Raw genomic sequence first — 13214 nt, 5'->3', positions numbered from 1 at the left:
GCGTGGGATGAATTGGGAGATTGGAATTGACATATAAACAGGCTCATATGTCAGTTTTTTACTGATGGCTCCGCGGTAAAGAATCTGCCTACAATCAGGAGATAGGTGTGATCCCTAGGTCAGGAAGATCTCCTGGAAAACGGAATGGCTACCCACTCCAGTATTCTTGCCTAGAGAATTCCAAGGACAGAGGAGCCTGGTGTGCCCCATTCCATGGGGCCGCAGAGAGTCTGACACAACTTAGCAACTAAACAACAACACTATTGATGCTATGTATAAAATATTAATAGATAACTAATGAGAACCTACTGGATAGTACAGGAAACTCTACTCAGTGCTCTGTGGTGGCCTAAATGGGAAGGAAATCCAAAATGCGGGGATATGTTAGTCGCTCAGTCGTGTCTGACTCTTCGTGACCCCATGGACTGGAGCCTGCCAGGCTCCTCTGTCCATGGGATTTTCCAGGCAAGAATACTGGAGTGTGTTTCCATTTCCTTCTCCAAAATGGAAAGGAAATCCAAAATGAGCGGATATATGTGTAAGTATATCTGACTCACTTCGCTGTACAGGAGAAATTAATACAACATTGTAAAGCAAATATATGCCAAAAAAATTTTACAAAGAATAAAAAATAAAAATAGCTTCTGTCTTCACGTCATAGATGCCCTTCCAACTCCTTAGATGTTCCTAATTAAGATATTTATTTTCAAAGCAGTGATGTGGGTCATCTTTGTGGATGGCCTGTTCATTCATTCATTCATACTTTCCTGGATTAAGAATGCACGAAGCACCTGGCCTACACTGGGCACCCCGCATACAAAGATGGATAGAAGGCAGTCAGTTTGGAGATTCCTATCCTACCTGGATGAATGGGGGCAGTGAAGGGTTTGTTAAGCTCCCCGCAGGTTGCTGGGGAGGAGTCCACATGTTCCTTGGGGAGAGATGGGGTTCCATTGGACACTCTGAAACCAGGTGGTTCTGGAGGCCAACGTGGGGTTCCATTGCCTATGGCCTTGTGCTCAATCTTGCTGCAGACTATATTCCCATATTCAGACCAAGCAGAGGATGGTTCAGAGTCCCTATAGGACCCAGAGTGGCGATGGGCATGTCTCTCCTATAGCCCGATCAGCCTGTGGTCAACCAAGGCCATACTGAGGGCCCCGCTGGTCCGTGAATCCGGGCGGCCCCCAGAGCTGCATTCAGTGTTCTCATGTTGGGTGGGCACCTCTCCTATCACCGAGCTGCCACCACCACCACCAACTCTGCAGGAAGTGGTTCTTTTCTCTTTGTTTCCCCCTCTTCAGTCACACATATACGCTTGGTGCCAAGGGAAGGAGAGGCCAGGCGGGAGGGCCAGGGCCTCAACATAAACGGCTCCTGACAGGTGGTGCCAAGGTCTGGCTATAGAGACTGCCCTGCAGGCTGGACCCGCCCTTGGGGAAGCCTTGGAAGTGTTTAGTATGTTTTTCTAAAATGAATGAACCCTTCTGTTTGATTAACTAAGAATACTGATATGTGCTAATTGTCAAATTACTTGCAGAAGACAGAAAAGAATAAAAAAGAGAGTTTTCCTCTAGGTTCACTAACCAGTGACAACCACTGTTGATGTTTCTGATACGCATTGTTTCAGACACTTTCCTATGCAATCATACACACCTTAAAAAAAAAAAAAAAGGCAAGAAATGGCTGATGCAACACATGCTTTTGTGCTTCATATTATAGTTGTCTCTTCAAAGTAGGAGTTGCAGGTTCCATTCTCCCTCTTTCTTTTTTGTATCTGTTTTCTCATTTGTTTGCTTGTTTTTTATTTTTTGGTTGCTCCGAAACATGTAGGATCTTATTTCCCCAACTAGGGATCAAACCCGCACACCCTATGTTGGAAGCATAGTCTCAGCCGCTGGACCGCCAGGGAAGTCCCAGGTCCCATTCATTCTTCTTGAGGAAGTCACGATTATTCAGCCCAGTCCCCTGATAGTGGGCACTCAGATGGTTTCCATTTTTTCCCCTTGCCAGCACTCCTTGGGTGGACATCCCTGTACTCAAATGATGGTGGTGAAGGCTAAGTGGCTGCCGGGGAGGTGGTGGACGTGGTCAGAGTCTGGCTACATGTTGAAGGTGAAACCAGCAGGATTTTCCTCGGATGGATTGCAAGAAAGAGGAGTCAGGGGATATTGGCCAGAGTACCTGGCAGAATGGGGGGCCCTGTCCTGAGATGGAGCCAATTAGCTGTTTGCTTTTGGCCCACATTCTGCTTGAAATGCCATCAAACATTCCAGTAGGTGTGCTGAGAGCACTGTGGGGAGTGGGAGATGTGAGTCTGGGCCCAGGAGAGAGGTCCAGGCTGCGCACATACTGGCGTCATCACTGTGGACGTGGGCGGGATGGTGGGCGGTGGTGGCAGAGACCCATGAAGTCACTACCCCGCCTTTCTCTGCCCCGCGGTTGTGCCCCAGAGAAGAGCCAGACAGTGCCATCCGGAGCCCACCCTCCTTCACCTGGCAGCCATTCCCCTCCCCCTCCCACCTTCCTTTTCCAGCCACCTGTTGTCTCTGTGTGGGTGGAGGGAGGGGGTTGCTATTTTGGGCTCCCTCCATCCCACAATGAACAGAGGAAAGAGCTTCCGAGGCATCGGCGCCAGCCCCAGCTCGCTTGAAACTAGGTCAGTCTGGAGCCCGGGGCCTCCACACCCGGCTCTGGTCTGTCATCAATCTGAGACCCGCGTGTCCCTGCTTCTGGCCGGCGCCATCTGGGCCCCCCCAAGGCTCTGACCACCCCCCTGGTCCTCTGTTCAGGCTCAGATTGTGAACCGGCCAACTCTTGTTCAGGCTCCAAGCACGGGCAGTGGGAAGGGGCATTTCTGCCGACACTGTCCGGCAGGCTGACTGGAAGGGCTGCCTACCATGATCCCCAGGAAATACAAATGTGTTTGCAGAATTCCCCGTCTGATACTTCACAGGAAGGATTCAGGCTCAGGCAGAACTGTCTTTGAGTCTTTTCCTTGGTTGGCTGTAAAACAGATGTGTATTAAATAGACACTGTCAATGACTTAAAAAACACACAAATTTCACTGAGTTACAACACACACACACACACAAAACCACTGCATACTTTGATATATAGAACATTTCTGCCCCCCAGAAGGCTCCCTAGTGTCTCTACCCATCCGTAGCTCCGTCCTCCCATCACAAGCTAAGCCCTGTTCTGACTCCATCATGGTCGATTCGTTTCACCTCTTCTTGGGCTTCATGTAAATGGAATCACAGAGAAATTGCTCTTCGGTGTCTGGCTTCTACCACTGAAAATTATGCCTGTGAAATTCAGCCTTGTTTTTTAGTATAGCAGTGGTCTGTACTTTTTAATTGCTGTGTTGGATCCCATTGTATGCATACCGCATCTATTCAGTGTTCATGACATTTCTCTAAGTAACATGAAGAAGTGTGTCTTTTCCAGCATTGTATTCCCAGAGCTTGGCATGAGCTTGCTGTACAGTTTGTCTGATAAATGAATGAATCATTGTTCGAATTCCCCTGGGCTGTATTCAAGCCATTGTGTGCCCACCCAATTTGTGGACTGCCTCTCAGTCATTCTGGGATTGTCTATCAAGGACCAAGTAGTTACTCATGAAAACCTCTGGTGAGGACCTGGAGTCCACAGTCCTTATCCCTGCTCCCTGCTCTCTGGAGGGTGCATCTCTTCCTCCATAGCCCCATAGCAGACCACTACCTTATTACAGTCCAGTTCTGGGGTTGCTTGAGCCCCTGGTCTGACCCCTCATCCCCACCTTGGGGAAATGAGTGGCGACATCTGTACACCAAGTGGCCTGAAGCAGTGTAGGCTGCAAAGGTGAAGTGCTCAAGCCAGAATGAGGACATTGGGTGCTAGAGCCTTGCTGTGTGACTACGGCCATACCACTACCCTCTCTGGGCCCTGCTTCCCTCATCTGTGCAGAGGTTCAGCTTTGTCTCATTTGTGGGTTTCTCTTGGGGCTTCTGTCTGCTGACTGTGGGACCCACAGGATGGGGTGTGCCTCCTCTATTGGCTTCTGGAATGGGCTGATGGGGTTCCAAGCTGCCATCCTGGAATTATACTTCTCCAGGTGGGAAGCTGTTGCTCAGCCAGGTACGTTGCTGAATGATCATGCCCCCAGCCCTGCCCCGGTCCTCGTCTTTGATGGTGAAATGTGAAATCAGGAAGCGGCTAGCTCTTCAGTGAAGTCGTATCGAAATGAATCCATCAAGGCAAACGGGATCTTGATTTTTTTTTTTCTGTTCCGTGGTTGCTGTTTCCTGAGTGGAAACATAAAAGATGACAGGGTGCTTTCAATAGAAAACAAATCAAGAGGGGTGATGGAGTGCATGTTAGGTGGGGATATTAAAACCAGACTGTGGGAAGAAAGGCTCCTCCAAAACACTCTGAGTCTTCTGCCTTCACACAGAGGCTGCATCTATACAGTCTAAACATCTGATGAATCCAAATGAGAAGAGGCTAGATATTTTGTCTACACTGGTAGCAAACGTACAACACATATAACCATTCCATTCCTGTGATCACTAATCAATTACAGTATTCATTTCTGCCTAGTTCAAATGCAGCTTAGATTCATTCCTAATATAAATAGCATTTCACACCATTAGATCTGGTGTGTGAATTGAAATCTGTTAACTCTGGTCTATACATAAGTCATTGGAAAGACTGATGCTAAAGCTGAAGCTCCAATACTTTGGCCACCTGACACAAAGAGCTGACTCACTGGAAAAAAAGAAAGAAAAAAACCCTGATGCTGGGGATATTGAAGGCAACAGGAAAAGATAGCAGCAGAGGATTAGATGGTTAGATAGCATCACAGACTCAATGGACATGAACTTGAGAAATATCCAGGAGATAGTGGAGGATAGGGAAGCCTGGCATGCTGCAGTCCATAGGGTCGCAAAGAGTCAGACATGACTTAGTGACAGAACAACAGCAATACATAACCAAGTAGTATGAAAACTTGAAAACTTTTGCATGTTGGCTGAGTTTTTCTTTTTAATCCAGGTTTTGGGCTCCATTTAATCTAGATGCTCGCTGGATAAAATCTGAGAGCTCTAGAAAGAGCCACCTGAAACCACTGTTAGAGCATCCTTCCTTGACGTACCCTTTAAAAGTAGGAAGTGGGAGAATCTTTCCGAACCTTTAGCGTAGGTTTTCTAGTCTGAGAAAGGGTCTTGGGACAGCATCAGAGCTGGGGACTTTGAGGGAAAGGAGAAAAAGGAAAATGGCAGGCTTGACCCTCTTATCTGACTCCTCCTTTAAGGTTTGAGTCAGTCCTGGATTGAAAATGAGATGACTAACAACAGTGACAATAACATAGCATCAAGATGTCTCTTGGGTCTGTAGGTCACGTTACAGTTTTGTTTTGTTTTTTAATATTTATTTTATTTATTTAATTGGCTGTGCTGGATCTTAGTCGAGTCACTCGGGATTTTCAATCTTCCTTGAGGCATGTGGGATCTAGTTCCCGGACCAGGAATTGAACCTGGGGTCCCCTGCACTGGGGAGCAGTGTCTTAGCCAGCAAATCACCAGGGAAGTTCCCACGTTGCAGTTTACAACGTGCTTTCCCAGACCCTGAGAAGTGTCATTATCCTCATTTTTAAGTTTTTATTTCTGGATTTATTTCTCTGGTTAGGGCTGAGTTATTCCTCATTTCTGCGGAAACAGACACAGAGAAGTTCAGTGATATATGCAATGACACACAGCCAAGAGTGGCCCGAATCGTTCTGTGTGACCTCAGCTCCCCCTCACTCACTGCTGAGTGAGGTGTCCCTCACGGATCTACTTCTTAGCTGACCTCTCTGTCACTGTCTTTGCCTGCTGCCCTGGCTGCTGACTGTCCCCGAACTGAATGAGTTCACCGCACATGTAAAGTGGAGACATTTTTCTCCACTTTCTCCCTGGCAGTTCCATGGGCTTAGCCCCATCTCTTCCCCTAGTGGGGAGATGACGTGGGTTCTTGCCTCCAGTCACCCCTCAGCCTTGCTCACGGTGCTTCTGTGTGCTGCTTCAGGTTGAGAACATAGCAGGTAGTGAAGGTCTGGAGGCTTGAGAGGGAACTTAGGTTTGGAGCGATATGGACCTGGTCTCTGCAGCTGGCTAGCTTCAGCCCCGATGTGGAATCAACTTATTAAAAGCTGCAGTCCCCAAAATGCCCAAGAACCTCTTCCTGGTTTCTCCACTTGACTCTAAGTTACTTAGGAGTTTCTCTATGGACCTCACCCCCTCCCCGCCCCGCCCCGAAAACCTGCTGCTTCGTAAGTGACACTTAAATTCTGATCCCCCAGGGAGAAAATAGAGAAGAGAATCCTTGCAAAACCAGCCCACAGTTTGGATCCGGCCTGGACAGTACTGTATTTCCTAGTCAGCTTCCCACCTGCAAGCTGGTACTCCATCCAGTCCTTCTTTCAGACAGCTACCAGAGTGATCTCTGTAAAACAGAAATCTGAAAACTTTCCTCCAAGCTCTTCAGCCCCTCCCGCATCACACACAGCAGACAGATACTATCAGACCAGACTAGGGGGACCCTGAGGTGGTGGGGGTTGCCCTGAACCAGGAAGGGGGCAGCACAGATGGCTACTCCCTGTCTAAAGAGAACCAACCCAACCCTGATTGTTGCCATAGAAGAATACTGCTGAGGTCCCAGATCTTGATTTTCCAATACAACTTGAGTAATCTGGATTTTTACAGGAAATCTCCCAATTTTCAAATGTTGGTTTATATTTTTAAAAAATCACCATGTGGGTGAAATGCACAAACAAAGCATTTCCCACAATAAAACGTACGGAAGCATTGTGACCTCTGCTCAGGAGATGCTGGCAGTTCTCTGTAAACGCCATGCTCTTGTGTCTGTGGCTTCCCACGTCTTGATCTGTATGCTGTCTTCGCAGATCAGCTTGTCCACCAGCTAGCTGTGTGGCTTTGGGCCAAATGAGGGAACATCTTGGTGACTCCTGCGTAGGGTGAAAAAAATATTATCACCTACCTTGTAGAATAATGGGGAAGGTAATATAAGTGAATGGATGTGTAAGGCATGAGAAAGTTCTTGGCATATCGTAGGTGCTCAGCCAGTGTTAATTAACATTGTCGTTATTATCATTATCGTCCTTCTACTCTTGGTTGACACCTTCTCTGAGAAGCCTTCCTAGAATCCTTGAGGGCAGCCCATCTGCCCCTCCCCCTTGATCCTGTAGCACAGGTGCTCTCCCATCCTAGCATCCATCTCTTTATACTTGTGTTAGGATCTCAGTGTCCCCATGACAGTGAGCATAGGGAGAAGAGGAACTATGTCTTTCTTTCCAGGCACAGCTCCTAGCAACACCCGGCCCAGAAGAGGCCTCCGTAGAGGCTGGATGAATAGATGTCCCTCGAATGAATGGAGGGCTTCCCAGGTGGGGCTAGTGGTAAAGAGTCCACCTGCAATGCAGGAAACACAAGAGACAAGGGTTCAATCCCTGAGTCGAGAAGATCTCCTGGAGTAGGAAATGGCAACCCATTCTGGTATTCTTGCCTGGAAGAGGAGTCTGGCAGACTACAGTCCATGGGGCTACAAAGAGTCAGATAGGACTGAGCACACAATACTAATCAATGAATGAGTGAATGGGAGGCTGGAAGCCTGGTCAGCTGGATATTTCAAGCCTGCTGTAGGGCAGTGCTCCTTCTAGAGGCACATCAGGTGGGCCTGTCTGGTCCCCACTGCGGTATAACATCCATTGTTTCCAGCAGCTAGGCTGGCTGAGGGAAGCAAAGAAACAAGAAGCAAAATTGACAGACACTGACCAACTCCTTTTCACTTCCGGTGTGAATGAAAGAAACTGAGCCCCTTGAGAGCCGGGTGGGGGGGTGTGGGGTGCGTGAGTCATGGTGTGTCATAGAGATTTTTTGGATGCATCTTTCAGTTTCAAAAGCACGAAACACTCTTACTACGGGTTGAGAAACCGGAACGCCAAATGACTTGTCCCAAACAGGACGCTGCTTTCTGTGTCTGGTAAAGTACCTGGGAGTTTTTTTTTTTGTTTTGCTCCATCTCAGTTGTTGGCTGAGCTGTGGGGCCTTACAGTGATGTTATGGTCCGATACAGTAGCGTTCCTGAACCTCTGAGCCCTGACTAATTCTTCTGTCCTTGAGCTGGTGTTAAAAAAAAAAAACACAAAAACCCTCTGTGGTCACAACCGAGATGTGACTGATGATAGACTCTGAGTCCCGAGAGTCTCACCAGCCTACTCTGGCACGTTTTGGGGATGCTGTGAAACTCGACAGAGCTGCCTGTCATCATAAGAGAACCAAATGAGTGGGGGTAAGAACTTCAGATCAGCGCACGAGTTCTCTTTCTTGCTGGTGGTACAAACAGACACTTGCCGGAAGCTGCCTCAGTGGAAGCAAGGTCGAGCTTTGCAAGGGTACTGTCGAGTCTTTGCTGGGAATGATGGAGGTTTTTTCCGCTTTCTCATTTTCCATGACTCAAATACTGTTATGACCTGGGACTTTTCGTGTGTGGGATCCTGGCTGAATGTTTGTGATTTTCAGGAGTTCTGGTGGGAGTCAGGTATGGTGTGGCTGGGGTGAATTTGAAACTCACCTCAAATTTACATTCCATTCATCATGATCGGTGACCCACATGTTTAATAAGGCTTTGGTGAGATCAAATCAGTGGGACCGGGCAGGCAGAACATGATTGCTTTCATTGGTCCCTCCTGCACTCACCCCTCAACCTCCAGGCAAATTGACCTTGAAGCCGGACAGTCAACCTCTCAAGGATGCCTACTTTCATGGCCCTAATTTTGTGTTCAGTTGGATTTTTTTTTTTAAAGAGGGCCCCTAAACTGTATAAGCTTCAGGTCCCCAAACCCGGATCCATCCCCAATCATGTATTATGAATAATTAACTGACTCGATTGACTTAAGAGCTGGAATCTTGGCTTCATCTAGGATCCAGCAATTGACAGATTTGTTTATCTTGTTTGTAGCTGTTATGGAAAGTATTTACTTCATACCCCAGATACGAGTCATATGCTTGTGACCAGTCAACCTAAGTAAATAATAACTATGGGTAGCCCTTGCTAGAAAATAAAAGGCCCAACATAATATGCATTTGAATTAGCTTGGATGGCAGAGAGGGTTGTAAGTGTGAAGAAGTTTCTCAGTTGACCCTGACAGCTGACACATGGTCCTCTACAAGATTTCACAGGTGGGGTTTCGAGGGGCTGACAACTACCTGGGAGGTGGCAGGACAGGGGTCATTATCATCCCTTGCAACAGGTGCACAGACAGATCTAGAGGTCAAGGAACTCATTCAGGGTCACAGTGCCACTAAGAGGAACAGCCAGGATTCAAATCCAAGTCGCTGAAACTCCAAATTCAGTTAAAACTGCCACCATGTTGCTTTTCTAAGAGGCTGCATGTGAGAAAGGCCAAAATATGTTTGCTGATAAATATTTACTCCTTGGGCTTCCCTGGTAACTCAGCTGGTAAAGAATTTGCCAGCAATGGAGAAGAGACCCCAGTTCAATTCCTGGGTCTGGAAGATCCCCTGGAGAAGGGATAGGCTACCCACTCCAGTATTCATGGGCTTCCCTGGTGGCTCAGATGGTAAAGAATCCACCTGCAATGTGGGAGACCTGGGTTCGATCCTTGGGTTGGGAAGATCCCCTGGAGGAGGGCATGGCAACCCTCTCCAGTATTCTTGCCTGGAGAATCCCGTGGATAGAGGAGCCTGGTGGGCTTACAGTCCATGGGGTCGCAAGGAGTCAGACACGACTGAAGCGACTTAGCCCCTTTGCTCCTTACGGAGAGTGACCGCACTTGAACTCTACCTGGATGGGTCAGCAAGAGTGAAAGTGACTGAGAGGGGTCTGTGTGCTGGGCTCTGTGCCCAGCAGGGTCACCAAGGCTCTCAGTCCTACCAGGTGCATGTTATTCTCTGGGGTTTGCAGAAGAAGAAGCCGGGGCTCACACAGAAGGTGGACTCGCTCCCTCTCCCCCACCTCCTTTCCTTGATTGTCAGGTTCAAGGTTAACCCACAGAGTGGTTCACCAGGTAAAAAACCAAATTGCCCACTTGAGATGTGAAGACCCTTTGATTTTGTGACTCTCTTTTTCCCAGTTGACTATTGACCTGAATGTTTGGTGCAGTGTGAGGGGAGATGGTCTGGTGTTTTGACTGATGCTACATATTACCTAACAGATTAATACTGGACAGCTAACCTACCTGTTTAGCTGCAGTGGGGGTACACAGCATTGTCAGGCTATGAGGACTCTAGAACATGGCAGGACTAAATGGACTACTGCGTGTGTCTAGTCCTACCTAGGGTTACAAACTCAGGTGCCGAAGGTGCTGGGCAGTGGCCATACCATGGGAACCAAGCCAAGGATAAGCTGAGAGTGAGCAGCAGGGCTATGGCATTCAAATTCAGCAACTTCAAAACTCTGTGCTGAGCAAACAAAACCTATCATTCCAGGTAGACTTAGCCCCGTACCACTCCAGTGTGGTCAGATATTCATTGTACCAGCAGGAGAACTGATGCCCTAGGAGGCAGAGTATTAATGAATTAATTCAGAAGTTTGTTCTTAGAAATTTTTTTAAAAGCCCTTCATTTGTGCATAAGGTTTCAGCATTTATTAAGTGTGTGATCACACAAATTATTTCAGTGAGTCCACATAATATCCTCATTTTAAGTAGGAGGAGATCAAGGTTTCAAAAGCTTAGCCAGCTACAACTTTGTGTTGTGTTAGTTGCGTCAGTCATGTCCTACTATTTGTGAGCCCATGGACTGTAGCCCACCAGGCTTCTCTATCCGCGGGATTCTCCAGAAAAGAATACTGGAGTGGGTTGCCATTCCCTTCTCCAGGAGATCTTCTCCACCCAGGGATCGAACCTGGATCTCCTACATTGCAGGCAGATTCTTTATTCTCTGAGCCATCAGGGGAATCCTTTGTGTTGTGTTGACTTGGTGTTGGGTCCTGCTCATCTAGAATGGTCCCAACTTACACCGACTGTCCCACTGTTGGTATTAATAGCTCCCTTTGGAGAAGGAAATGGCAACCCACTCCAGTATTCTTTCCTGGAAAATCCCATGGATGGAGGAGCCTGGTAGACTACAGTCCATGGGGTCACAAAGAGTTGGACCTGACTTTTGCTCCCCAAAGTGTCCCAGCTCAAGGAATAAATCACCGGCCACCCTAGCTGGAAGGTCCCTGGGGCATCTGGACTTCGCCCTTTGCCCTGACCTTCTGAGGCATCACATTCACACTTGGCCAAGCAGCTCTGGTTCCTCATCTAGTCTTTCTTCTGCCTTGTGAGAAGGACAGCAATGAGGATGCTTAAGTGACCCCTGGGAGAGGTGGGGCAGTGTGTCTGTTAGGGAGAGCACAGGCTCTGGTTTCTGTCTAACCCCAGTTCCAATGCAGACCCTGCCACTTACCCACATAAACTACTTCACCTCCCTGAGCCTCAGTTTCCTCATCTGTGAAATGGGAGTAGTAATAACAGCAACTTCACAGCCAGGGTTTGAGGATTAATGGAGAGGATTCAGGGAAAACCACTTAGCATACAGCTGGCATTGACACTGGCAGTTACCATGGTGCATGTGAGGAGTGTTTGGAATTAATTAACCTTGGAATTAACCTGTGGGGAACTGTCATGGTCTGAGACATTTGAGGCAATTTGAAGCCAAAATCATTGGTCGGTGGTGATGTCATGGCCCGACGAGTTTGAAGGCATGAAACCCGGGACTGGCCTCGTGCTCAGTCCTGGTGCTGGGTCCTGGTGCTGTACCCAGGCTGCGTGGGAGCTCGGGTGAGATGTGATGGGGGTAGGGAGACCCGCTGTAATTTTTGTGACTCTGCACTTATCTCACTGAGGAGGTGGATTTGGAGTTGAGTTGCTAGAGTGGGAGGTGGCGGGTTGTTTGGGGTGCACTTTGGGATTTGACTAAGATGTGTTTTACCAGAACTGCATGCTGTCGGGGTAGAGACAAGGCCCAAGGGCAAGGAGAGGAAAGCAGGAGGCAGGTGAGCTTCCCAGGACACTTGGGACATGTGGGTTTGTGGCATGTTCCAGGCCACCCAGGGAAAGCACTCAGTTATTATGCAGCATGCTGTGAGGCGTGGTTTTAGAGGCCCAGGAATTGAAACTAGCCGGGGTCTCTTTAAGGACCCAGCAGCTCTCCACCTTGGCTGCACTTCAGAATTCCCCAAGGAGCTTAAAAGAGGCCCTCAGTCCCAGACTGCACCCCTGACCAATTAAGTCAGATTCCTGGAGTGGCTGCAGCCATCAAGAACTCAATTATCTCTGAGTCGCCCTCATTCTGAAAATTAGGATCAACCCATTTGTGACTGTGAGTACTCATTCTTTCTTAATGAGCAATATGCAGATAATTGCTGGAAAAGCACTTTGGAAGTCATTCTATGTGGGCCCATGTAGTTATAAGGGTCATAACCATCAAAGTCCATCCAATCCCACAGTACTGCAAACCCGCTGACAAATGGTCTCCGCTTGGACAACTCCCATCACCCCCCGACATCTACTCTTTTGGATAGGTAGAACCCCATGACAGGCTCATACATGGATGTAATGGAGCAGAGGCTGGATGAGAAACAGCACCCTGGGGTCTTCAGGATGCGGACCTAGAGTCTGAACTGATTGAAGCTTGCAGGCAGCAGTGTGGTGACAGCCTTCTTGTGGTCCACAGCTCTGGGTTGGCGGGCCAGCTCTGTCACCGCCGGCCACATGACTTCCCCAGTCCGGGCCTCAGTTTCCTCCTTCGTCCTCGGGGCTCTGTGTGCCTGCGGGCGCAGGTTCCCATGAGAAGTCAGGGCAAGGCTTCTACTTGACCACACACTTTTCAGCCACACTCCTTGGAAGCCCTTGAGTTGGACTGGGGGCTCCTCTTCTTTTTTACTTTTGACACAGCAAACTAATGATCTGCTCTGATCTCTGGATCTTTCTCTATTTGCATTTCTATTTCCCTGCATTACTGGGGGTTGATGGTTCTCAAACTTCTTAAGAATTACTGGCCAAGCTTTTTTAAATGTTCTTTCCCTGTTGCAGTAGGTAGGAGGTGGCAGGCCTAGGAATCTGCATTTTCTTGTGTCCTTGCGGCAAGTGTGATGTAGGTGATTTGCCCAACCCAGAGCTTGGTTCCCATCCTGCCTCATTCCACCCTCTCTCATTCATCCTGACGCCC

The sequence above is a fragment of the Cervus canadensis genome, chromosome 29 (genome assembly GCF_019320065.1).
Source record: "Cervus canadensis isolate Bull #8, Minnesota chromosome 29, ASM1932006v1, whole genome shotgun sequence".
NCBI classification, from domain to species: Eukaryota; Metazoa; Chordata; class Mammalia; order Artiodactyla; family Cervidae; genus Cervus; species Cervus canadensis.
This window is presented reverse-complemented; position numbering follows the sequence as displayed.